The sequence below is a fragment of the Scyliorhinus torazame genome, chromosome 30 (assembly GCF_047496885.1).
Source record: "Scyliorhinus torazame isolate Kashiwa2021f chromosome 30, sScyTor2.1, whole genome shotgun sequence".
Taxonomy (NCBI): domain Eukaryota; kingdom Metazoa; phylum Chordata; class Chondrichthyes; order Carcharhiniformes; family Scyliorhinidae; genus Scyliorhinus; species Scyliorhinus torazame.
In genome coordinates this window covers 13,006,313-13,031,881 of record NC_092736.1, presented here as the reverse complement: position 1 = coordinate 13,031,881, position 25,569 = coordinate 13,006,313, and the positions used below count along the sequence as shown (strand labels likewise).

At 51.2% G+C, this 25,569-nt stretch overlaps 1 long non-coding RNA gene and 1 other non-coding gene across 2 annotated transcripts in view; both read left to right on the top strand.

The window, feature by feature from the left end:
- Nucleotides 1-4,551: 4,551 nt before the first annotated feature.
- LOC140404277 (uncharacterized) overlaps nt 4,552-25,569 on the top strand; it is a 73,994-nt gene continuing 52,976 nt past the window's right edge. The window contains exon 1 of the long non-coding RNA XR_011938480.1: nt 4,552-4,738. This is a non-coding gene — a long non-coding RNA (uncharacterized lncRNA). The remainder of the gene's footprint in view (nt 4,739-25,569) is intronic.
- Nucleotides 12,404-12,475, top strand: trnac-gca (transfer RNA cysteine (anticodon GCA)). The gene has a single exon. It is a non-coding gene; the product is annotated as a tRNA-Cys (tRNA).

Genomic DNA, 25,569 nt, shown 5'->3' with positions numbered 1-25,569 from the left:
CCTCGCTAGCTCCACCGTAAAGTCCTGGTATACACGTATACCAGCTCCAGCCCACTGCACCACCCGCTTCTGCTTGGCCCAGCTCAGGACCTTCTCCTTCACCCTGTACCGACGGAAGCACAGAGTCACTGCCCTTGGCAGCTCACTCGCCTTTGGTACAGGCCTCCACGACCGATGAGCCCGATCCAGTTCATATCGGGAGGGATCCTCCCCCTCCCCCAATAGTTTCGCCAGCATCGCGGCAAAATACTCAGTTGGCCTCAGTCCTTCAACTCCTTTCGGGCAGCCCCACAATCCTCAAATTCTGTCACCTGGATCTGTTTTCCAGGTCTTCCATTTTTCCTCGCAGATCCTTGTTAATCTCCATCACCTTCCGCATCTCCTTCCCCATCGAGGTAAGTTGATCACCGTGCTGCAATAACGTCTCCTCCACTTCCTTCAGCGCCTCCCCTTGCTCCCGCACCTCCGCTACTGCGCTCGCCACTGCCGTCATCACCGGGGAAATCGCCTCCTCCACCAGCGCACTCAAAACCTCCCTCATCTCCTTCCTCATTGTCTCCATGTATTTTGTAAACTGCCTTTCGAATTCCGCAGCCATCACCTTAGTTATTTCTTCAGCCGTAAGCAATGCGGCCTCCCCTGGTGCTCCAGCCTCCATTTTCCTTGGTGACCCCGTGGTGACCTTTCCACTCCCCGATGGACCTTCAGCTGATTTTTTTACGGCCGTGTTTTTGTTCACCCTCAACATTTTTCTTTACTGTGCCTTCATTGTGCCTCCTCTGTGCCTTCTCCCTGCTTTTGCCGCCTCCGTGGACCCTGGGACCGGGCTTAAAGCCCCGAAAATGGCGTTCCCAAACAGGAGCCCTCCATTGTCCGGCTGCCTCCCGCCCGCCGTCACCGGAAGACTGACGTTAAAGCAAGTTAACGCGGTCCAAACAAGCTGGAGCACACAGAGAAAGAGAGGCAGGCGAATACTTAGACGCTGAATCCTCACTGTCGACTCTGTTCTTACTAAGATGTAGTGATTGGGCCAGTGGGACGAAATGTCAACTTTTCCCATCCCATTTCCCAACTGTTGATTGCTGGATTTTCTTCTTCCAGCTTCTTACAATGAACTCTTCCCATGCCAACATTTTGTGGTTGTGTTAGGGATGGGACACCATCACCTTTACTTTGACGCCTATTGGTTCAATAACCCACCCATTAGTGCAATGGATGAATTGGGCGGCACCGTAGCACTGTGGTTATCACTGCTGCTTCACAGCTCCAGGGTCCCAGGTTCGATTCCTGGCTTGGGTCACTGTCTGTGCGGAGTCTGCACGTTCTCCCACGTGTCTGCGTGGGTTTCCTCCGGGTGCTCCGGTTTCCTCCCACAGTCCAAAGATGTGCAGGTTAGGTGGATTGGCCGTGCTAAATTGCACTTAGGTTAGGTGGAGTTATGGGGATAGGGTGGAGGTGTGGGCTTAAGTAGGGTGCTCTTTCCAAGAGGCGGTACAGACTCAAATGGCCTCCTTCTGCACTGTAAATTCTATGATTCTATGACACTTGGGACAAATACCAGCGAGGCAGCTGACACCCATAGCATTCTTTCCAAGGAGAGATGGGTAAGGATGAAATATAGAGAGCTGAATGAAAATGGGGCAAAAAGCTGTGGTTAATTTTGGTTGCACAGCCCCTGATTCATACCCCCCACACCAACAGATGGAATATATACAGAGTAAGGATTGCAAGATGGGTGAGATATGCAGTGTGCTGCACCGTGTATTAATTAGTGGTACCAACTCACTATTTAAGTGCTCCTATCTATCCCATGCCAAACGTCATGCCTCCTCTACCCCCACCATCAACAAGAAGTATCTCATGGACTTCTTTGGCACTATGATACCAGTTGATCAGCCACCTTTGCCACTTCCCTCCCTCCTTAGCCGACCATGCCAGATTTCCTCCAAAGCTCCCTCCACTACACGTTAGACCTGAACTCGCACCTTTCTTTATCTCACCTCATTCCCTCTCCAAGCCCATCGGGTTTGTGAACCCCAGCTACTCCTTCTCTCGAGATCCTCTTCCCACTAATCTCAGATTAAAGGGATGATCCTTGAAAACTGAGATGAGGAGGAATTTATTCAGCCAGAAGGTGGTGAATCTGTGGAACTCGTTGCCGCAGAAGGCTGTGAAGGCCAAGTCACTGAGTGTCTTTAAGTCAGAGGTAGATAGGTTCTTGATTAATAGGGGGATCAGGGATTATGGGGAGAAGGCAAGAGAGTGGGGATGAGAAACATATCAGACTCGATGGACAAAGTGGCCTAATTCTGCTCCTATATCTTATGGTCTTATGGACCTCTCTTGAGTTCCACTTTAGCTGATATTGTTAACAGTTCTCTTTCTTTGGATTTCCCTCGACTTTGAAAAAGAATAACTTCTCTCCTGATAGATGCTGGCAGACCGGCTGAGTTTTGTATGTATCCTCTCATAGAATCCCTACGGTGGCCCTTTGAATCTGCCCCGCCCTCTGAAAGAACACCCTATGTAGCCCACTCCCCCACCCTAACACCATAACCCCACCTAACCTTCACACCTTTGGACACGAAGGGGCAAGTTAGCATAGCTAATCCACTAAACTGCATATCTTTGGACTGTGGGAGGAAACCGGAGCACCTGGAGGAAACCCACGCAGACACGGGGAGAACGTGCAGACTCCACACAGACAGTCACCCGAGGCCGGAATTGAACCCGCGTCCCTGGCACTGTGAGGCAGCAGTGCTAACCACAGTGCTACTGTTGCCCAGAGATCTATTCTAGGGCAACTCTAATTTCTAGCACAGGGTTAGCACTATTGCTTCACAGCGCCAGGGACCCGGGTTCGATTCCCGGCTTGGGTCACTGTCTGTGCAGAGTCTGCACGTTCTCCCCGTGTCTGCGTGGGTTTCCTCCGTGTGCTCCGGTTTCCTCCCACAAATCCCGAAAGACGTGCTTGTTAGGTGAATTGGACATTCTGAATTCTCCCTCTGTGTACCCGAACAGGCGCTGGAATGTGGCGACTAGGGGATTTTCACAGTAACTTCATTGCAGTGTTAATGTAAACCTACTTGTGTGACACTAATAAAGATTATTATTTTATTCTTATCTGCAAGCTGGCCCTCGGTGACAATCATCCAAAAATGCAGCATTTGTTTCCACATGTACAGTGATGACACCATCACAGTTTTCACCCCCCCAACACCATCTCTGAATAATTGGACTGCTTGTCTGTCACCCAGTACTGGATGAGCAAAGATGTCCTCAAACTAAATATTGGGAAGACTGATACTATTGCCTTCGGTCACCCTAGCTCCCCACTTCCTTCTCTTCCTGGCAGCTGCCTGAGTTCAATTGGCCTTTTTGCCATTTTGGCCCCAAGATCTGCTTCCCGCCACTCACACACACCATCAACAAGACCACTTATTTTCACCTCTATAGCATCATCCAAGCCTGCCATGTCTCAGCTGTTGTTGAAACCCTCAGCCATGCTTTTGTTACTTGATTATTCCAATGTACTTGTGGCCACCTTCCAGTTCTACAATATAATAACCTTTATTGTCACAAGTAGGCTTACATTAACACTGCAATGAAGTTACTGTGAAAACCCCTAGTCGCTGCACTCCGGCGCCTGTTCGGGTACACAGAGGGAGAATTCAGAATGTCCAAATGACCCAACAGCACGTTTTTCAGGATTTGTGGGAGGAAACCGGAGCGCCTGGAGGAAACCCACGCAGACACGGGACGAGAACGTGCAGACAGGCAGTGACCCAAGTTGGGAATTGAACCTGGGACCCTGGCGCTGTGAAGCCATAGTGCTAACCACTGTGCTACCGCTGCTCACTTCTATCTTCCGTAGACTAGAGGTCATCCAACACCCTGCTGCCCATGTCCTCAACTACACCAGGTCCTGTTTGCCCTTCGCCCTCTGTATTGCTGGCCTATATTGCCTTTCTGTTAATCGACACCACCCATTTTAAAAGTTCATCCTTTTGTTTTTAAATACTTCCATGCCCTTGTCTCTCCCGATGTCTGTAAGCTCCTTCAGCCTTACAACTCTCTGGTATATGTGCCCTCTTGCAATTCTGCCCTCTTGAGCATCCCCAGGCTCCAAGTTGTAAATCCCCACCCAAAGGAAAACCTTTCCGCCTCTCTTGTGAGACTCTTTAACACTTACCTATTGACCATGCTGCTGGTCACCTGTCCTAATATGTCTGGATGTGGCTTGGTGTGAAATTGGGACTGGTTTAGCGCTGGGGTAAATCGCTGGCTTTGAATAGCAGACCAAGGCAGTTTAGCAGCACGGTTCAATTCCTGTACCAGCCTCCCCGAACAGTTGCTGGAATGTGGCGACTAGGGGCTTTTCACAGTAACTTCATTTGAAGCCTACTTGTGACAATAAGCCATTTTCATTTCAATTCTGTTCCTGCATTACAGGTGCTATATAAATGCAACTTGTTTTCTATTTACTAATCTATTCCTATCAATTTCCAGGTATTGCTTAACGCTAAAGCTCGTTGGCTTTTACCGATTGAAACGTGTCCGAGTCTTACTCTTCAGCCAAATTTTGAATGAATCAAAATGCTCTCTCGGAGTTTATGAATCGATTTGGGGTTGGCATGTGGATGCATTACAAGTTCTTACACACCCTGTTTGGCAGGTGTGATTTACCGAATATCCCCATCGAGGGCTTAACCGGAGAGCGTCGAGTGTGATACTTCAGGTGGGTAAATCCACGCCAGGTTGGACTCGAGCTCCTAGGAACCAAATCTTGGCTGGAATGACACACTAATCTTTGCGTCTCACTGCATTAAAAAACAATCTTCTTTGAAAGTTGTTCCTTGCACCCGCCTCCAAACTCACTCCGGGTTTCTGGTCCCTAACGTGATGTGATTTTTTTTTTGGTCAAGCTAAATAGGAAGCAAGGACCAGATTAAAGTCATTCTGAATAATCAACATTCTGATATGTGTTCCACTCTGGAGCAGGGAGCAATGAGCCAAACAACTCCTGAGTTTTTTTCATAAAAAATAATTGATATCAAACACTTTGTTCAAACTCAAATCATGATGATGTTCTTCAGCGGTGATTTCCTAACACTTTAAATCACAGTCAATAAGAGGGGGAATAAGGCAGGGGAAAAGAATGAATAGTTTCCACCTTGTTTGTCTGAGACTTGTCCTGGGACTCCTGGGTGGCATATTGGTTAGCACTGCTGCCTCTCAGCCCAGAAGGAGGCCATTCAGCCCATCGAATCTGCACTGATCCTCTGAAGAGCACCCTACCTAGGCCCACTCCCCCTCCTTATCCCACAGCCCCACCTAACCTGCACATCCCTGGACACTAAGGGGCAATTTAGCGTGGCCAATCCACCTAGCCCAGCTATCTTTGGACTGTGGGAGGAAACCGGAGCACCCGGAGGAAATCCACGCAGACACAGGGAGACAGTGCAGACTCCGCACAGACAGTCTTCCAAGGCTGGAATGGAACCTGGGTTTTTGTCGTTGTGAGGCAGCTGTGCTAACCACTGTGCCACCTTGCTGCCTTAAAGGACTTTAGAGAAGCCAACCCATTGAGAGTGAGCACTGCAGTGTATTCATAGGGAGCTGGTTTAGCTCAGTGAGCTAGACACCTGGTTTGTGATGCAGAATAAAACCAGCAGCGCGGGTTCAATTCCTGTACCAGCTACAAGTTCTGAATTCTCTCTCTGTGTATTCGAACAGGTGTCAGAATGTGGCAACTAGAGGCTTTTCACAGTAACTTCGTTGCAATGTTGATGTAAGCCTACTTGTGACAATAAAGATTATTTATTCGTTTATAATTAACAATCACTTTTTTTAACATTTAAAGTACCCAATTCATTTTTTTTCCAATTAAGAGGCAATTTAATGTAGCCAACCCACCTACCCTGCAGATCTTGGGTTATGGGGATGAGACCCACGCAAACACTGGGAGAATGTGCAAACTCCACATGGACAGTGACCTGGGGCCGGGATTGAACCCAGATCTTCGGCGTCATGAGGCAGCAGTGCTAACCACTGCATCACCGTGCTGCTCCAATAATTGACAATCACAATCGCATTATGATCTCATTATTATATCTCAAAAACTAATGGACAGATTCAACAAAACCTGGTACAAAGTTAGGGTATTGCCCCAGGAAGAACTGATTTATTTTCGGCAAAGATACGGATCCAGTTCCTGTAATATTTTTTGAAGACTCCATTGACATTGGGAGATAGTATAAATTGACTTTTTATTTTAGAATTTCGTAGAATGTCTTAGCTGCTGTGGTGAAACTTGTCAACTTTTTCTTTACTCTTTCATTTAATGTGGGCATTGCGAGCAAGGCCATCTCTAATTGCCCTTGACATGAGTGTCTTGCGAGGCCATTTCAGAGGCAATTAAGAGTCACCCAGATTGCTGTGGGTCTGGAGTCACATGTAGACCAGGCCAGGTAAGGACGGCAGATTTCCTTCCCTAAAGGACATTCGTGAACCAGATTGGTTTTTACAACAAATTATCATAGTTAGCATGGTCAGGTTCAGAGTTTTTTTTCATAATATAATATAAAGTTTGTCAGTACATAAAATGTTCTTCCAGAAACAGAAGTAGAAGTAGAATCCTTTATTTTATTTTATTTCTTTAAAATTTAGAGTACCCAATTATTTTTCTTCCAATTAAGGGGCAATTTAGTGTGAGCAATCCACATTCCCTGCATATGTTTGGGTTGTGGGGACGAGACTTACGTAGACACGGGGAGAATATGCAAACTCCACACGGACAGTGACCCAGGGCCGGGATCGAACCCGGGTCCCCAGGCACCGCCCCCCCCCACCCCCGTCCCTCCCGAATCCTTTATGCCTTTCAGAGGGCAATGGAGAAATATTTGGATATTCTTTCTTAAGGAATATGGGGAAAAGGAAACAAAATGGGTCTGAATAGATAGCTTTTTCAGGATGCATGTGATGAGTTTAATTACATCTTTCCTTACTGTAGAAGTTTATGAAGTAAATATGGACACGCATATTGCTCAGAATGCAGGGAAGTGGAAACAATGTTGAATATTGAGATGCTGCTGATGTAGGTACATACATTGAAATTATATGGTGGAAAATTGTACGTTGATGCCATTCATTAAGTTATAAGTGACTTGAGAATGACTTAATTCACTAATTAGAATTGACTCATCGACATGTGTGGCATGCCATGTTCAGATTACAAACTCAAGTGTACTTTCACTTAAACATGTGATAATTTCAGAAGCAGCTGATGTGTTATGAAACCAAGTGCAAGATGTCACTTCTGAATCAGGATTGAGAATATATTTCCTTTGCAGAGCACAGCATGAGCACACGCAGAAAAGAGCCATTCTAAATGTTAAGACACATGGAAAGGAAGGCATAAATGAGCTCAATGATGTACACGTGCAAGTACGACCACAGATTAAAAAAGGCTTGCATTTGCATAGCGCCTTACATGACATCAGGACGTGCCCAAAGCACTTTGCAGCGAATGAAGTACTTTTGAAGTACAGTGGTACAGTTTGAAATGCAGCAATCAATTTGCGTCCCTTACCAACAGGAATAAGATGATGACCGCATGATATGTTCTGATAATATTGACCAGTCATTGGAGGAAAACCTCACTGTGCTTCCCATAAGGCGGAGGACCTGAAGTAGGCCATTCGGCCCATCAGGTCTGCTCCGCCATTCAGTTAGGTCATGATTCTGATTGGTTTTTTAAAATGTCTTTTTTTAATATAAATTTAGAGTATCCAATTCTTTTTTCCCCAAATAAGGGGCAAATTAGCCTGGCCAATCCACCTACCCTGCACATCTTTTTGGGTTGTGGGGGTGAGACCCACGCAAACACTGGGAGAATGTGCAAACACCACACGGACAGTGATCCGGGGCTGGGATTGAACCCGGGTCCCCAGCTCCATGAGGCAGCAGTGCTAACTACTGTGCCACCGTGCCACCCTATGATTATGATTGTTGTCCACCTCAGGGGGCAGGCAGGGCCGCTGAATAATGTCTTGTCCAAAAGATGGCACCACCGATAGTGCAGAACTGTTTCAGTGCCACACTGGAGGTGCAGGTTAGGTGCGGTTGTGGGAAGGGCAGCACGGTGGCACAGTGGTTAGCACTGCTGCCTCACGGCGCCGAGGTCCCTGGTTCGATCCCGGCTCCGGGTCACTGTCCGTGTCAAGTTTGCATATTTTCCCCGTGTTTGCTCGGGTTTCGCCCCCACAACCCAAAGATGTGCAGGCTCGGTGGATTGGCAATATAGACCCTTAATTGGAAAAATTGAATTGGGTACTCTAAATTTATTTTTTTAAAAGGTGAGGTTATGGGGATAGGACAGGAGTGTGGGTCTAGGTAGGGTGCTCTTTCAGAGGGCCAGTGCAGTCTAGATAGGCCAAATGGCCTCCTTCTGCACTTTAGGGATTCTATGATTCTAGGACTGGAGTGTCCGCCCATATTATTGTGCTCAATTTTCTGTAGTGGGACTGAGAGACAAAAATGCTACAGCTGACACCAGTTGCTTGTATATTGGTATATATTTCTACAGCTGCTGTAACCCTGTACAGCTGGCTGCACATGGCCAATACCAATACATATTTATCTTTTTTTTGTAAATATTTATCCGCCACTTTCTGATTCCATCATTTGGGTCTATTAATTTAATTTCCTGACAAGGCGCACAGCAACATCAACGTCTTGCATTCATATAGTACTGTTTAGCACACTAAGGCACTTAAGAAGAGCATTATCAATTTAAATAAATACACAAACCACAGAAGATCCAAGAGTCGGAGCAATGGAGGGGTTGGTGAGGAGTTTAAAATTGAAGCATGGCAAGGCCTGGGACTAACGTAGGTCAGCAGGCACAGGGACAATGCATGCATGCGACCTGATGCGAGTTAAGATAGGCACGGCAGTTCTGGATGAACCAAAGCCTATCTATGGTGGAAGATGGGTGACCGGCCAGGAGAGCATTGGAATCATCGAGTCCAGAGTTAACAAAGGCCTGGGTGTGAGCTGAATTCTTGCTGCAGTGGGATGCCACACCGGGATTCCGTGGTATCAGAATTAGCCTCACACATAGTTAGAACAACTATATTGAACCACTAACTGTTCAATTTTACAGGTTTGGTTCTCTCTTTGGTGGAAGCAATCCGCAAATATTGTCTGAAGCCAGTATCATGCAATGTCTGCAGTTCTGCACAAATATAAACTTGGAGTCGAATTGTGTTTCAATTCCTTCTTACACAGGTGGAGGTGAAGCAGATAGTTGATGGAACACCATAAGACCTATTTTCCCACTGATCGCAATGTGGTTATAGTTTTTTTGGAAATATTTTTATTATAATGAAAACTTTTTTTTTCCAATTAAGGGGCAATTTAGCGTGGCCAATCCACCCACCCTGCGCATTGTTGAGATCCACACAGACATCGGGAGAATGTGCAAACACCACACAGACAGTGACCCGGGGCCGGGATCGAACCCGGGTCCTCGGTGCCGTGAGGCAGCAGTGCTAACCACTGCACCTCCGTGCCGCCCTAAACCTGAAATTCTCGAGGTGCAAAAACTCCAACAAGTCACCCAGCCACACCGCGGCGCTTGATCGACCTCCAGCCCAAGAGGATCCGCCTCCTTGCCACAAGTGAGGCAAAGGCCAGGGCACCTGCCCCCAACCACGTCTGCAACCCCGGCACATCCAAAACCCCAGAAATCGTCACCAGAGGGCAAGGCTCAAACTTAATGCCTAAGATTGCCAACACAGTATCAAAAAAGGACCTCCAGAAGCCCACCGGCTTTGAGCATGACCAGAATATGTCCGGGTGGTGCACCGGCACCCCTCAAAACACCGATTACATCTATCCTCCACCCCATCGAAAAAAACAGCTCATTGTAGCCTTTGTGAGGTGTGCTCGAAACGCTACTTTTAGCTGAATGAGACAATGTGATTATAGTTTTTTTTTTAATGTATTTTATTACAAACATGTAGCAAAACAGGTTACAGCGAATAAACACCCCGGGAAACATACTTCCCAACAATCAACTATACAGTCTGTACAGATTTTCCCCCTTTTTCACCCCCCCCCCTCCCCGTGACAAACAGCCCCTCAAACACGGTCACAAACATCCCCCACCTTTCCTCAAACTCCCCTGAAGAGACCCTTAACTCATACTTTATCTTCTCTAATCGCAAGAAGTCATACAGATCAGCTAATCAAGCCGCTACCCTGGTGGCGATGCCGTCCGCCCACTCATGCAAAACTCGCCGCCGTGCAACCAGAGAGGCGAAGGCCAAGACATCGGCCTCCCTTCTCTCCATGAGCTCTGGCTTCTCCAAAACCAATGGGATTAGAGTTATCAGGATTTACGCAATTAATTTTTAACAGGTAATGCATTTTGGAAGGTCTAATACAGGTAGGGAATATACAGTGAATGGTAGAACCCTCAAGAGTATTGAAAGTCAAAGAGATCTAGGAGTACAGGTCCACAGGTCATTGAAAGGGGCAACACAGGTGGAGAAGGTAGTCAAGAAGGCATACGGCATGCTTGCCTTAATTGGCCGGGGCATTGAGTATAAAAATTGGCAAGTCATGTTGCAGCTGTATCGAACCTTAGTTAGGCCACACTTGGAGTATAGTGTTCAATTCTGGTTGCCACACCACCAGAAGGATGTGGAGGCTTTAGAGAGGGTGCAGAAGAGATTTACCAGGATGTTGCCTGGTATGGAGGGCATTAGCTATGAGGAGAGGTTGAATAAACTCGGTTTGTTCTCACTGGAACGACGGAGGTTGAGGGGCGACCTGATAGAGGTATACAAAATTATGAGGGGCATAGACAGAGTGGATAGTCAGAGGCTTTTCCCCAGGGTAGAGGGGTCAATTACTAGGGGGCATAGGTTTAAGGTGCGAGGGGAAAGGTTTAGAGGAGATGTACAAGGCAAGTTTTTTACACAGAGGGTAGTGGGTGCCTGGAACTTGCTGCTGGAGGAGGTGGTGGAAGCAGGGACGATAGTGACGTTTAAGGGGCATCTTGACAAATACATGAATAGGATGGGAATAGAAGGATACGGACCCAGGAAGTGTAGAAGATTTTAGTTTAGACGGGCAGCATGGTCGGCGCAGGCTTGGAGGGCCGAAGGGCCTGTTCCTGTGCTGTACCTTTCTTTATTCTTTGTTCTTTAACACAGCAAGTTGTTCAAATCTGAAATCCACTGGCTGAAAGGTTGTTGAAAGCAGATTCAAAAGTAACTTTCAGAGGGGAAATTGCTGTTCACATGAAAAAAGGAAAAAAGTTCAAAGCTGTGGGGAAAGAGTAGGGAGCGGAATGAATTGTAAAGCTCTTTCAAACAGCTGGTCCAGGCAGAATGGGCCAAATGGCCTCCTTTGGTGCTGCATGATATTAGCAAACAATATATTAGAACTGAAACCACAATTTGTCTCCCTGTTCTGCCTCACTTTGTAACTGCTTCTCAGCTCGAGACTAAAACTTGTTTTGCAAGATACTGGTAAAACGTGTCTTTAATCCTCACAACAACAACATGCATTATAAAATGCTTTTAACATAGTAAAACATCCCGAGGTGCTTCTTGGGGTACAGTATTATTGGACAAAACATGACACAGTCCCACATGTGGATACATGAGGACAGGTGATGAAACACTTGGTCAAAGGTGTTTTTAAGGAGCAATTTAATGAAGTGAAGATTTTTAAGACCATAAGACATAGGAGCAGAATCAGGCCATTCGGCCCAGCAAGTCTACTCTGCCATTCAATCATGGCTGATATGTTTTTCACCTCCATTCTCCTGCCTTCCCCTCATAACCCCTGATCCCCTTATTAATCCACAACCTATCTATCTCTGTCTTAAAGACACTCAGTGGTTTGACCTCCACAGCTTTTTGCGGCAAAGAGTTCCACAGATTCCCCACCCTCTGGCTGAAGAAATTGCTCCACATCTCAGTCTGAGGCTGTGCCCTCGGGTTCTATTTTTTCCAACAAGTAGAATCATCCTCTCCACGTCCACTCTATCCAGGCCTCTCAATATCCTGTAAGTTTCAATAAGATCCCCCCTCATCCTTCTAAACTCCATCGAGTACAGACCCAGAGTCTCAACTGCTCCTCATATGACAAGCTCTTCATTCCAGGGATCATTCTTGCGAATCTTCTCTGCACCCTTTCCGAGGCCAGCACATCCTTCCTTAGATACGGGGCCCAAAACTGCTCACAATACAACAAATGGGGTCTGACCAGAGCCCTATACAGCCTCAGAATCACATCCCTGCTCTTGTATTCTAGCCCTCTCGACATGAATGCTAACATTGCCTTCCAAACTGCTGACTAAACTGCACGTTAACCAGTACGAGTTGGGGATATAACTCAGTGGTAGAGCATTTGACTGCAGATCCAAAGGTCCCTGGTTCAAATCCAGGTGCCCCCTTGAAATGATTTTTATGGGCAGCATGGTAGCATAGTGGTTAGCATTGTTGTTGCACAGCGCCAGGGACCCGGGTTCGATTCCCGGCTTGGGTCACTATCTGTGCGGAGTCTGCACGTTCTCCCCGTGCCTGCATAGGTTTCCTCCGGGTGCTCTGGTTTGCTCCCACAAGTCCCGAAAGACGTGCTTGCTGGGTGAATTGGACATTCTGAATTCTCCCTCAGTGTACCCGAACAGGAGCTGGAATGTGCCGACTAGGGGCTTTTCACAGTAACTTCATTACAGTGTTAATGTAAGCCTACTTGTGACAATAATAATGATTATTATTAATAAAGATTATTATTATACCCTTTTAAAAAAAAAAGTTAGAGTACCCAATTCATTTTTTCCAATTAAAGGACAATTTAGCATAGCCAATCAACCTAGCCTGCACATCTTTGGGTTGTGGGTGCGAAACCCACGCAAACACGGGGAGAGTGTGCAAACTCAACACGGGGAGAACGTGCAGAATCCACACAGACAGTGATACAGAGCCAGGATCGAACCTGGGACCTCGGTGCTGTGAGGCCGCAGTGTTAACCCACTGCACCACCGTGCTGCCTTATTATACCCTTTTCTAATGGAATTCCAGAACTTGGGGATTGGCAACCTAAATCACAGCCACTAAAGGAGGGGGAAAGGCAATTACAGGGGCAAAAGAAGCTACAACTGGAGAAATACAGACTCTTCCAAGGGTTGTCGGGCTTTGAGTAATTAGAGACCTTGGAAGCGATAAGGGCTTGGGGGGTTGAACACAGAGATGATTGTAGTTAAACTGAGAAGTTGCTCGTCTGTCCTCGTCAGCTGCAGTTTACTGACAACAGAACTTCCATAAAAGTCATTTAGACTGTTTGTACTGTCCCGCTGCAGAATGAAATGCTTCTTGTATCCAGAGGCAGTGGCTTGGGGAACTTTGTTGAACCAGTGTTGATTTTTCAATGAACCAAACTAGCTTTTGTCAGACTCCCACTGATTTGTCTTTGGTACCAGCTTATCATCAGTTAGAAAATCGGGGGAGATGGTGGCCGAGTGGTATTATCACTCGGCTAGTCAAACAGAGCAATGTTCTGGGGACCCCAGGTTCAAATCTTGCCACTGCAGATGGTGAAATTTGAATTAAATAACAATCTGGACCATGAAACCACTGTCGTTTGTCATGAAAACCATCTGGTTTAATAAGGAAGGAAATCTGCCATATCCTTACCTTGCCTACATATTGACTCTTAATTGCTCCCTCAAGGGCAATTAGCACATCCAATGAATTTAAAGAAAAGATTCGCCACAAGGGAGGAATAAAATGTGTGCCAATGCAATAGTTACAGGGGATTCAATTATAGAATATACAGTGCAGAAGGAGGCCATTTGGCCCATCGAGCCTGCACCAAAACAATTAAGCCCTCACTTCCACCCTATCCCCGTAACCCAATAACCACTCCTAACCTTTTTGGACACTAAGGGGCAATTTATCATGGCCAATCCACCTAACCTGCACATCTTTGGACTGTGGGAGGAAACCAGAGCACCCGGAGGAAACCCACGCAGACACGGGGAGAACGTGCAGACTCCGCACAGACAGTGACCCAGCGGGGAATCAAACCTGGGACCCTGGCGCTGTGAAGCCACAGGGCTAGCCACTTGTGCTACCGTGCTGCCCTTTGTAGGGGGAACGGTGTCTGCAAGGATACAAACCTGGCCGTAAATGAGACTTCGGCCTGGTATGTTGCCTCCCTAGTGCTCGTGGCAAGGATGTCTCAGAGTGGCTATCGGACATTCTGGAGGGGCAGTGGTTATCCACATTGGTGCAAATTTTAAAAGCATGGGTCCAAAAAGCAGAATATTGGAAATTAGGAAGTAAGTTGAAAGGTAGGACCTCAAAGGTATTGATCGCGGGATTACTATTGTTGCTAACTTTTGGTTGGCTCTTAATTCGTAATTTGCTCTGTTTGTTTAACCTTTGCTCTAGAGTCGCCAGGTATCTTTATAATACCGCCACGAGGTTCAAGTTCAAATAATGATCAATAACGCAACACACCAATTAGTAAGATTCAAATCAAAACACATTTATTATACACAGTAAATCACTACTTTACATAAACTACTTTCTAGACTATTCCTATCACTAAAAGGCCAATACTTAGCTTCGGACTGGCCCACCAGATCAGGGGAACAAATGGCCTTTCGTTCAGGTCCTGAATCTGCGGGATTCAAAAGCTGGTATGGACTGGTAGCTAGGAGCGCCTATCTTGCAGCGAGCGTTGACTTGAGACTTACTTGGTTGGCGGCCGCTGGACAGTTCACTCTCAGGGGTTGCTTCGCGTTGCTGAGTGACCCTGCCAAAGAAGGACGATTTGAACTTGGGGGCTTTACTTTATAGTCCTCAGGGGCTTCCTGCCCTTCAGGGCGGACCCCGTACCTGGTTCCAAATGATTGGACTACTTTCCGATCACTTGGATCGATTTCTCCAATGCTGGAGCGGTTCCCTGATCGTTGGGCGGTCCCTAAATGTCCGTTGGCCTTCCTTTGTCTTGGCTCCTGCTGGCGCCGAGGAGTCTGGCTTGGCTTTATTCACCTTAACTGTTGCTATTGTGCCCTGGAATTGCTCATAACTATGCAGATGGCTGCTGCATTACTATGCAGATGGGTGCTGGTTTTAGTGCTGTCTGGTTTCTTACAGGTTCCAATATACATGATTTCTGTATTTGCTAGTCTTTGCCTGTGTTGGCTGAATTTCCCTTCAGCCTTTGCGGTTCTCCATTTTAAGTCGGGAAGTGACCAACTCAGGTGGCTACACTATCAGTGCCACGTGCTAGTCGGAGCAGAAGTAGGATATATCAGATGTATACGTGACTGGAGAGAAGTGCAAGAGGAAAGTTTCAGATTCCTGGGACCTGTTCTGGAGGAATGGAACCAGTACAGACTGAACGGGTTACACCCCGGCAGGACTGTACTGCTGTCCTGGGGGAGTATTTGCTAGAGTGGTTGGGCAGGGTTTAAACTAAAATGGCTGGGGATTAAGAACCTATGCAAGGAGTCAGAGGAGGGGGAAACACTGACATGAACAAAAGACAAAAAGGAGAATAAGTAATGTAATAAGCAGAGAAATCAAGGACCAGAATTAAACAGAGCCACAGTGAAAAATAATGGAAATGGGACAATAATGTTAAAAAGACAACCCTAAGGCTTTGCGCCTTAATGCATGGAGCATTTGCAACAAAGTGGATGAATTAATTAAGCAAATAGATGTAAATGGGTATAATATAATCAGGATTACTGAGACATGGCTGCAGGGTGACCAGGGATGGGAACTGAACATCCAGCTGTATTCAGTATTTAGGATGGACGTATAGAAGAAAATTAACGTAATAGTGAGGACGGATATTAGCTCTGATGATGTGGAATCTGTATGGGTAGAGCTGAGAAACAACAAGGTACAAAAAATATTGGTGGGAGTTGTATACAGACCCCCAAACTGTAGTGGTGAGTAGTGCAAATTAGAGACGCATGCGATAAAGGAACATTTGTAATTATGGGTAACTTTATTCTGCACTTAGAATGGGCAATGAAATTAGTAACAATATCTTTTTAAAAATAAATTTAGAGTACTGTCATGTGAGAGTACCTTTAAGAAAGGGATGTTTAAGCAATGTACCTTTAAGAAATGGAGCTGATCATATTACTGAAGTGATGTCAGAGGGTGGGGGGAGCTGAGCTTACTTCTGCTTTTTTGAGTTTCAGTTTGAGAACGCAGCTGGGAGTGTCTGTGTGTTTCGCTGTGAGCTGCAGGAAGAAACACAGAGCTGGTCTGTTGATTTCTGCAATCCAAAGACTATAAATATATTGAATGTAACCTAATGTCTGTTTTTGAAGGTTTGAAGACTTTTGGATGTTTAAAGGAACAGTTTGAAGGATTATTTAGTGTTGTAGTCTTTTGGGGTTATCTTTGAAGTAATGGGTGTTAAGATATTCAATGTTTGTTTTTAAAAGGTTAACTTGAGTTCATAGAATAAACATTGTTTTGTTTTAAAAACCACTTGTCCATTTCCGCTGTATCACACCTGGAGAGTACGCCATGTGCTTCGCACACCACAATCTATTACAAGTTGTGGGTCGGTTGAACTCAATGAAACACTTTGGGGTTCTGTAAACCCGGACCAATAACAGTACCCAATTCTTTTCTTTCCAATTAAGGGGCAATTTATTGTGGCCAATCCACCCAACCTTTATCAAAGCAAATTACTGTGGATGTTGGAATCTGAAACCAAAGAGAAAATGCTGGAAAATCTCAGCAGGTCTGGCAGCATCTGTAGGGAGAGATAAGAGCTAATGTTTCGAGTCCAGGTGACCCTTTGTCAAAGTTTGGGTTCTGGGGGTGAGACCCACGCAAACACGGGGAGAAAGTGCAAACTCCACACAGATAGTGACTCGGGGCCGGGATCAAACCTGGGTCTTCAGCGCCGTAGGCAAGTGCAAACCACTGCCCACCCCAAATTAATAACAGTACCATAGAACCCTGGGTATTGTGTAATGAGAAAGGAATAATTGGCAATCTAGCTGTGCGAGGCCCCTTGGGGATGAGCGACCATAATATAGTATGGTCTTCATCAAAATGGAGAGAGGCATAGTTGACTGTGAGACTAGAGTTCTGAATCTAAATAAAGGACACTCCAAGGGTATGTGGTGTGAGTTGGATATGATGGTTTGGGGAACGTCACTTAAAGGGATGACGGGTGGATAGTAAATGGCAAACATTCATAGAGTGCATGAGTGAACTTCAACAATTGCTCATTCCTGTCTGGTATAAAATTATAATGGAGCAGGTGGCCAAATCATGGCTTACAAGGAAAATTAGAGATAATTTAGATCCATGGAAGAGGCATACAAATTGGCTAGAAAAAAACAGCTGACCTGAGGATTGGGAGCAGTTTAGAATTCAGCAAAGGAGGACAAGGGGATTGCTTAAGAAGGGGAAAATAGAGTATGAGAGTAAGCTTGCAGGGAACATAAAAACTGACGATAAAAGCTTCTATAGGCATGTGAAGTGAAAAAGATTGATGAAGTAGTCAGAAACAGGGGAATGTATAATGGGGAACAAAGAAATGGCTGACCAACTGAATGCATACTTTGGTTCTGTCTTCACAAAGGAGAACATAAATAACATACTAGAAATGTTGAGGAACACAGGGTTTAGGAAGAGGGAGGAAATTATAGAAATCACTATTAATAGGAAAATGGTGTTGGGGAAATTGATGGGATTGAAAGACGATAAATCCCCAGGGCCTGATAACCTACATCCCAGAGTACACAAGGAAGTGGTCTGAGAATTAGTGGATGCGGCAGCACGGTGGCGCAGCGGGTTAGCTCTGCTGCTCACGGTGCCGAGGTCCCAGGCTCGATCCCGGCTCTGGATCACTGTCCGTGTGGAGTTTGCACATTCTCCCCGTGTTTGCATGGGTCTCGCGCCACAACCCAAAAGATGTGCAGGGCAGGTGGATTGGCCACGCTAAATTGCCCCTTAATTGGAAAAAATGAATTGGGTACTCTAAATTTATTTTAAAAAAGAAATAGTGGATGCATTGGTGGTCATCTTCTAAGATTCTAGAGACTCTGGAACAATTCCTAAGGATTAGAGGGTAGCTAATGTAACCCTACTATTTAAAAAGGGAGATTGAGAGAAAACAGGGAATTATAGATCAGTCAGCCTGACAATAGTAGTGGGGAAAATGATAGACTCCATTAGAAAAGGTGTAATTTAAAAAAAATAACTTTAAAGTACCCACTTATTATTTTCCAGTTAAAGGGAAATTTAGCGTGGCCAATCCACCTAACCTGCACATCTTTGGGTTGTGGGGATGAAGCCCACACAGACGCAGGGATAATGTGCAAACTCCACACGGACAGTGACCCAGGGCCGTATCAATCCCGGGTCCTCAGCTCCGTAGGCGTCAGTACTAACCACTACACCACCGTGCCGCCCGTTAGAAAAGATTTAATAGCAGAGCACTTGTAAAACAGTGGCAGGACCGACAGAGTCAGAGTGGATTTACAAAAGGGAAATCATGCTTGACATTGCCACTGGAATTCTTCGAGGATGTAACTGGTAGAGTTGATGAGGGGGAAGCCAGTGGATGTGGTTTATTTCGACTTTCGGCTTTCAATAAAGTCATAAAAAATTAGTGTGTAAAATTAAAGAGGCAATTTAGCATGGTCAATCCACCTAACCTGCAAATCTTTGGACTGTGGGGGATACTGGAGCAGCCAGAGGAAAGCCACACAGACACGGGGAGAACGTGCAGACTCCACACAGACAGTGACCCAAGCCGGGAATCAAACCTAGGACCCTGGAGCTGTGAAGCAACAGTGCTAACCACTGTGCTACCGTGCTGCCCACAATATTTTAAACAAAAATATTTGTGGGATGTAGGTGTCGCTGGCCAGTGACATCCCTACTTTACATTTGAGAAGGTGGCAATGAGCCATGGTCTTGAACCTCTGTGGTTCATGTGATACAGATACCCCCAAAAGTGTTGTTGGGCATGGAGTTCCAGGATTTTGACCCAGTCTGATGAAGGATTGGTGATATGTTTCTAAGTCAGGATGATGTGCGATTTGGAGCATAACCTGGAGGCGATACACACCGTGGGTTTTGGAGCTGTTGTTGAACCCGCATTGGTGAGCTGTTACAGATGGTGTGGCTCAATACCACATCAGGGGCGTCATTCTCCGACCCCCCGCCGGGTCGGAGAATGGCCGTTGGCCGCCGTGAATCCCGCCCCCGCCGAAGTCTCCGAAGGGAGAAAAGTCGGCGGGGCGTTAATGGCGCCGCTGCCGCGGAGAATGTCACGGGTCTGCGCAAGGCAGCCGATTTTCGGCCTGCCGATATTCTCCCTTCCGGATGGGCCGAAGTCCCGTCGACGTGATGACCGTTCACGTCGACGTGAATCAAACCTCCTTTTCATCGGCGTGACCCGGTGCTCCAGGCTCACGCCGACCAGCGAGGAGGTGAGTGACGGCCTGGGGGGTTGGCTCTGGGCAGGAAATGGCGTGGCCGCAGACTGATTGCGTGAGGAGAGGTGTGTCTCGGCTTGTGTGTGTGTGCGGCGGGGGGGGGGGGGGGGGGGTGGTTAGAGTAGGCTGGGCTCCGGGGGAGTGCCGGGAGGGGGTCCGTGCCGGGGTGGAGGTTGGGGGGGGGGTCCGTGCCGGGGTGGAGGTTGGGGGTTGGGGGGGGGTCCGTGCCGGGGTGGAGGTTGGGGGTTGGGGGGGGTCCGTGCCGGGGTGGAGGTTGGGGGGGGGTCCGTGCCGGGGTGGAGGTTGGGGGTTGGGGGGGGGTCCGTGCCGGGGTGGAGGTTGGGGAGGGGGTCCGTGCCGGGGTGGAGGTTGGGGGGGGGGGTCCGTGCCGGGGTGGAGGTTGGGGGGGGGGTTCCGTGCCGGGGTGGAGGTTGGGGAGGGGGTCCGTGCCGGGGTGGAGGTTGGGGGGGGGGTCCGTGCCGGGGTGGAGGTTGGGGGAGGGGGTCCGTGCCGGGGTGGAGGTTGGGGAGGGGGTCCGTGCCGGGGTGGAGGTTGGGGGGGGGTCCGTGCCGGGGTGGAGGTTGGGGAGGGGGTCCGTGCCGGGGTGGAGGTTGGGGGGGGGGGTCTGTGCCGGGGTGGAGGTTGGGGGGGGTCCGTGCCGGGGTGGAGGTTGGGGGGGGGGGTCCGTGCCGGGGTGGAGGTTGGGGGTTGGGGGGGGGGGTCCGTGCCGGGGTGGAGGTTGGGGGGGGGGTTCCGTGCCGGGGTGGAGGTTGGGGAGGGGGTCCGTGCCGGGGTGGAGGTTGGGGGGGGGTCCGTGCCGGGGTGGAGGTTGGGGGAGGGGGTCCGTGCCGGGGTGGAGGTTGGGGGGGGGGGTCCGTGCCGGGGTGGAGGTTGGGGGAGGGGGTCCGTGCCGGGGTGGAGGTTGGGGGGGGGGTCCGTGCCGGGGTGGGGGTTGGGGGGGGGTCCGTGCCGGGGTGGAGGTTGGGGGGGGGTCCGTGCCGGGGTTGAGGTTGGGGGGGGTCCGTGCCGGGATGGAGGTTGGGGGGGGGTCCGTGCCGGGGTGGAGGTTGGGGGTTGGGGGGGGTCCGTGCCGGGGTGGAGGTTGGGGGGGTGGGGTTCCGTGCCGGGGTGGAGGTTGGGGAGGGGGTCAGTGCCGGGGTGGAGGTTGGGGGTTGGGGTCCGTGCCGGGGTGGGAGTTGGGGGGGGGTCCGTGCCGGGGTGGAGGTTGGGGGGGGGGGGTTCCGTGCCGGGGTGGAGGTTGGGGAGGGGGTCAGTGCCGGGGTGGAGGTTGGGGGTTGGGGTCCGTGCCGGGGTGGGTGATGGGAGGGCAAATGAGTTGGTCCACCTGGCCAGGTGCCAGCCTCCAACAGTTGGACCCATGCGGTCCATGCCACCTGGCTGGGGGGAGGAGGGGATATGGGCAATGATGACATGTCGTCGTTCCCCTCCCCCCCACCAGGCCGTCATGTTTTCAGACCATCCAGCGATGTTGGCCGCCGTGGTGGCAGCCGCTCATGTCTATGTTGCCCTGGATGAGGAGGAGGAGGAGGAGGAGGAAGAGGAGGAGCGTGCCAGAGAGGCGGCGCATGCTGCCGCAGAGGGGCAGGCGGCAGCCGCCCAGGCTGGAGGGACACCTGACCGACAGGACGAGGAGGGGGAAGAGGACGTCGCGGCCCCACGGCAACGGAGGCACCCGAGGGCGCCCCGTGTGTACCGGCCCCGGCAGTCATACCAGGACCTCACGGACCGGGAATGCAGGAGGAGACTCCGGATGAGCCGGGAAACCGTGGCACACATCTGCCACCTGCTGGCACACCTGTCACCGCGTGGCACTGGCGGGGGACACCCTCTCCCCGTGTCCGTCAAGGTTACGGTGGCCCTGAACTTTTATGCAACGGGGTCATTCCAGGCACCGAGTGGGGACCTGTCCGGCATATCGCAGACATCGGTGCATCCGGGCAGTGACAGATGCCCTTTATGCCATGGCGCACCGCTACATCCGCTTCCCCGTGGACCGGGCCAGCCAAGATGCCCGGGCCGTGGGCTTCTCTGCCGTTGCCGGGTTCCCCATGGTCCAGGGCGCGATCGATGGGATGCACGTCGCCGTGCGGCCACCTGCAGAGAACAGGGCCGTGTTCACTAATAGGAAGGGGACCTATTCAATGAACGTACAGGTGGTCTGCGACCACCGCATGATGATCCTGCACGTCTGCGCCCGTCACCCAGGCAGTGTACACGACTCATTCGTGTTGTCGCGGTCATCCATCCCCGGCATGTACGAGGGACGCCATCCCCGGCTGAGGGGCTGGTTGCTGGGCGACAGGGGCTACCCATTGCGATCGTGGCTGATGACGCCTATACGGAGGCCACGCAATGAGGCGGAGAACCGCTACAATGATGCCCATGTAGCGACAAGGGGAGTGATCGAGAGGTGCTTTGGCGTGCTGAAGATGCGTTTCAGGTGCCTGGACCTCTCTGGGGGCGCCCTCCAGTATCGGTCAGATAGGGTCGGCCGCATCATTGTGGTGTGCTGCGTCCTGCACAACATAGCCCAGCAGAGGGGCGATGTGCCGCAGGCAGAGGAGGGCGGAGTGGAGGAGCAGCAGGAAGAGGCCCAGTCCTCCCCAGATGAGGGGGATGGGGGCAATGGTCAGGGCAGACGGGGTAGACACAGGCGGGTGGCTGTCCACCGTTACCGGCTGGCCCAGCGGGCACGGGACAGACTGATAGACGCCCGCTTCACTGACTAGATGGGCGTGGGAATCGGGTAGTATGGCCACAGACCGCACACCATGACAACAGCCGACCACCCACACCCCCCACCCATCCACCCACCCAGCACCCTCACCCCCCTCTCCAACCCCACACACCCCACCCGCATGCACACCACCCCCCCACCCCCAATTGCCGATCCACCGGCGGCACAATGGGCCGGGCTCACCCAGTTGCGGGTGGACGCGTGTCTATCGCAGGCCATGGAGAATGATGACAACCCGCCTCCGATGAGCTCCTGGCTCTACATCGTTGGACTATGTCTGACCCATGGCCACAGTACCACCATCCACCCGGACCATCCCTGCATGCGGCTGTGACACTGCAGCGCACGGTCCCGTCCTCTGCCCGGGGGATGTTGATGGCGGCCCAGGGGGAAGGGGGCAGACTCACCTGGGACTGAGGTAAGACCACCCCTCACACACACACTTGCGCTCAACGTACATGACACCCCCGCACACTTTGGACAGAGCACAAAGGCAGCTTCGGTAGGTGTAACATTGACTTTAATAACCAAAGGAGTTCATGCACGTGCCCTAGCCCCTAAAACTCATCTGTGCCCTGCACCCATGCCAACTTACTCAGTGTCTAATTGTTTGGCCTTACGGGCCCTTTGACTACGTCTACGTGGTTCCCCAGACGGTACAGCAGAACTGGAGGTGGACTCCTGTGATTCCTGCCCTCTGACACTGGATCCCTTTGGCGGCCGTTTCCTGGGGCGTCCTGGCCTAGATGGGCCAGGCTGCGGCCCGGGCGACTGGGATGGCGAGCTGCCAGCCTGTCCTGCCCGTTGCCCACCCGATGCACCTGGGACGGAAGGGGGGGAGTCCGAGGTGTCGCGGTGTACCGGGACCTCCCCTACAGAGGGAGCCGGGATGGACCACACCAGCTCCTCCTCCCTCGGGGTGCCCGATGGCCCCCAGGCCTCTACATGGGTGGGGGATGCGAACGGACTGGCCATCCGACGCGCCCCCGACATCTGGCGCTGCCAGTCCTGGAGGCCCGTGCTGGTATCGACAGGGGTCTGCAGGTTTGCAGCCATGGAGCCCAGGGGGTTGTCGAACCCTGTCTGCGACAGTGCGACGCCAGCTCGCACATGGCCACTGGCGCCGATGCCCTCAGCGATGGCCTGCTGAGACTGGGCCATGGCCTGCAGAGACTGGGCCATGGCCTGCAGAGACTGGGCTATGGCCTGCTGAGACTGGGCCATGGCCTGCTGAGACTGGGCCATGGCCTGCTGAGACTGGGCTATGGCGTTGAGCGCCTCTGCCATCTGGCGCTGGCACTGGCTCATGGCCTCCTGTGAGAGGGCAGCCATTTCCTGGGCCACAGACGCCGCCTGCACGGAAGGCCCCAGGCCTCGCAAACCGTTCCCCATGTCTGACACCGTCGCACCCATTGCCTCCACCGCGGACGCCACCCGTGCGGTGTCAGCCTGGGTGGCACGCATGACCGGGACCACTCCCAGCTCCTGGACGCGGGTGGACTCCTCCACCTGCGACCGCAGCCGCCGCAAGCCACCCGTCACCCTATTCGCTCGTCTCCGTGTCGGTGGTTGCATCGGATCTATGTGTGGGTGTGGTAACTGCAGGAACCCGGGATCCATCTGGGCGGCAGATGTTCGCTTGGCCTGGGCTGCCCTCCGACCGCCCGGTCCCTCTGCTGCTCCTACCTCCACCTGCTGTACCGGGACGGCTGTGTTGTGCGCACCAGTGAGTGTACCAGACGCCTCATCACTAAAGTGCCCAACCGTGGTGAGTGTTTCTGCGATGGTGGAGGGTGTTGGTGACAGCAGTGGCGTTGTGTCGTGCTCTTCGTCCCACTCTGAGTCCATGGCACTTTGGGGTGGGGGTTCGTCTCCACCCATCCACTCTGAGTCACTGTCCGGTATTTCGTCTTCCCGGGTAGGGGTGTCCTGGGTAGTGCTGTCCCGGGTAGTGCTGTCCCGGGTAGTGCTGTCCCGGGTAGTGCTGTCCCGGGTAGTGGTGTCCCGGGTAGGGGTGTCCTGGGTAGTGGTGTCCCGGGTAGGGGTGTCCTGGATAGTGGTGTCCTGGGTAGTGGTGTCCTGGCTCGGATGTGACGGGGGCCTGTGGCTGCCCCCCTCATCGCTGGGTGGACGCTCCCGCACGTGACGGGGGTGTCGTCTCCCTGTTGCTCCAGGTCTCTCCGTCTCCCGTGGTGTGCGAGGGGCATCCTGCGGGCGTCGCATGCTGGAGGGTCCGGGTCTCTCCGTCTCCCGTGGTCTCCGAGGGGCATCCTGCGGGCGTCGCATGCTGGAGGGTTCGGGTCTCTCCGTCTCCCGTGGTCTCCGAGGGGCATCCTGCGGGCGTCGCATGCTGGAGGGTCCGGGTCTCTCCGTCTCCCGTGGTCTCCGAGGGGCATCCTGCGGGCGTCGCATGCTGGAGGGTTCGGGTCTCTCCGTCTCCCGTGGTCTCCGAGGGGCATCCTGCGGGCGTCGCATGCTGGAGGGTGCGGGTCTCTCCGTCTCCTGTGGTCTCCGAGGGGCATCCTGCAGGCGGTCTGCATCTGCGGGGATGGTTGCCTGGACGTTTGGTCCTGCGATACACAATGAAGCATGCATGGTTAGACATCAGGCAGTGATCAGGTGATACGGGGGAGGGGGATATAGGGGAGGGGGGATATGGGGACGGGCTGTTGGTGGCTCACTTGCTCGTGGGGCCCCGACCTCTGCATCAGCAACCTCCCGGTCCTCAGGTCCGCCAGCCAGTTCCAGGGCCCTTTCCTCATGTACGGTCAGTGGCCTCTCATCAGCGGGCCCTCCTCCAGTCCTCACATGCTCCCTATTGTTGTGTGCGCGCTTCTCCTGGGGGGGGGGCGGGGGGTGGTGGCAGGGGTAAAAGGCAACAGTGTTAGGCAGGTATATGAATGCACGCCATCGGTTGCGCGTGCATTGCAGAGGTTAAGGTTAGGGCTGGATTCACTTGGGGATATGGGGGAGGGGGGGATATGGGGGATATGGGGAGGGGGGATATGGGGGAGGGGGGAATATGGGGGATATGGGGGAGGGGGGATATGGGGGAGGGGGGATATGGGGGAGGGGGGGATATGGGGGATATGGGGGAGGGGGGGATATGGGGGAGGGGGGAATATGGGGGATATGGGGGAGGGGGGATATGGGGGAGGGGGATATGGGGGATATGGGGGAGGGGGGATATGGGGAGGGGGGAATATGGGGGATATGGGGGATATGGGGGAGGGGGGGATATGGGGGAGGGGGGATATGGGGGAGGGGGGAATATGGGGGATATGGGGGATATGGG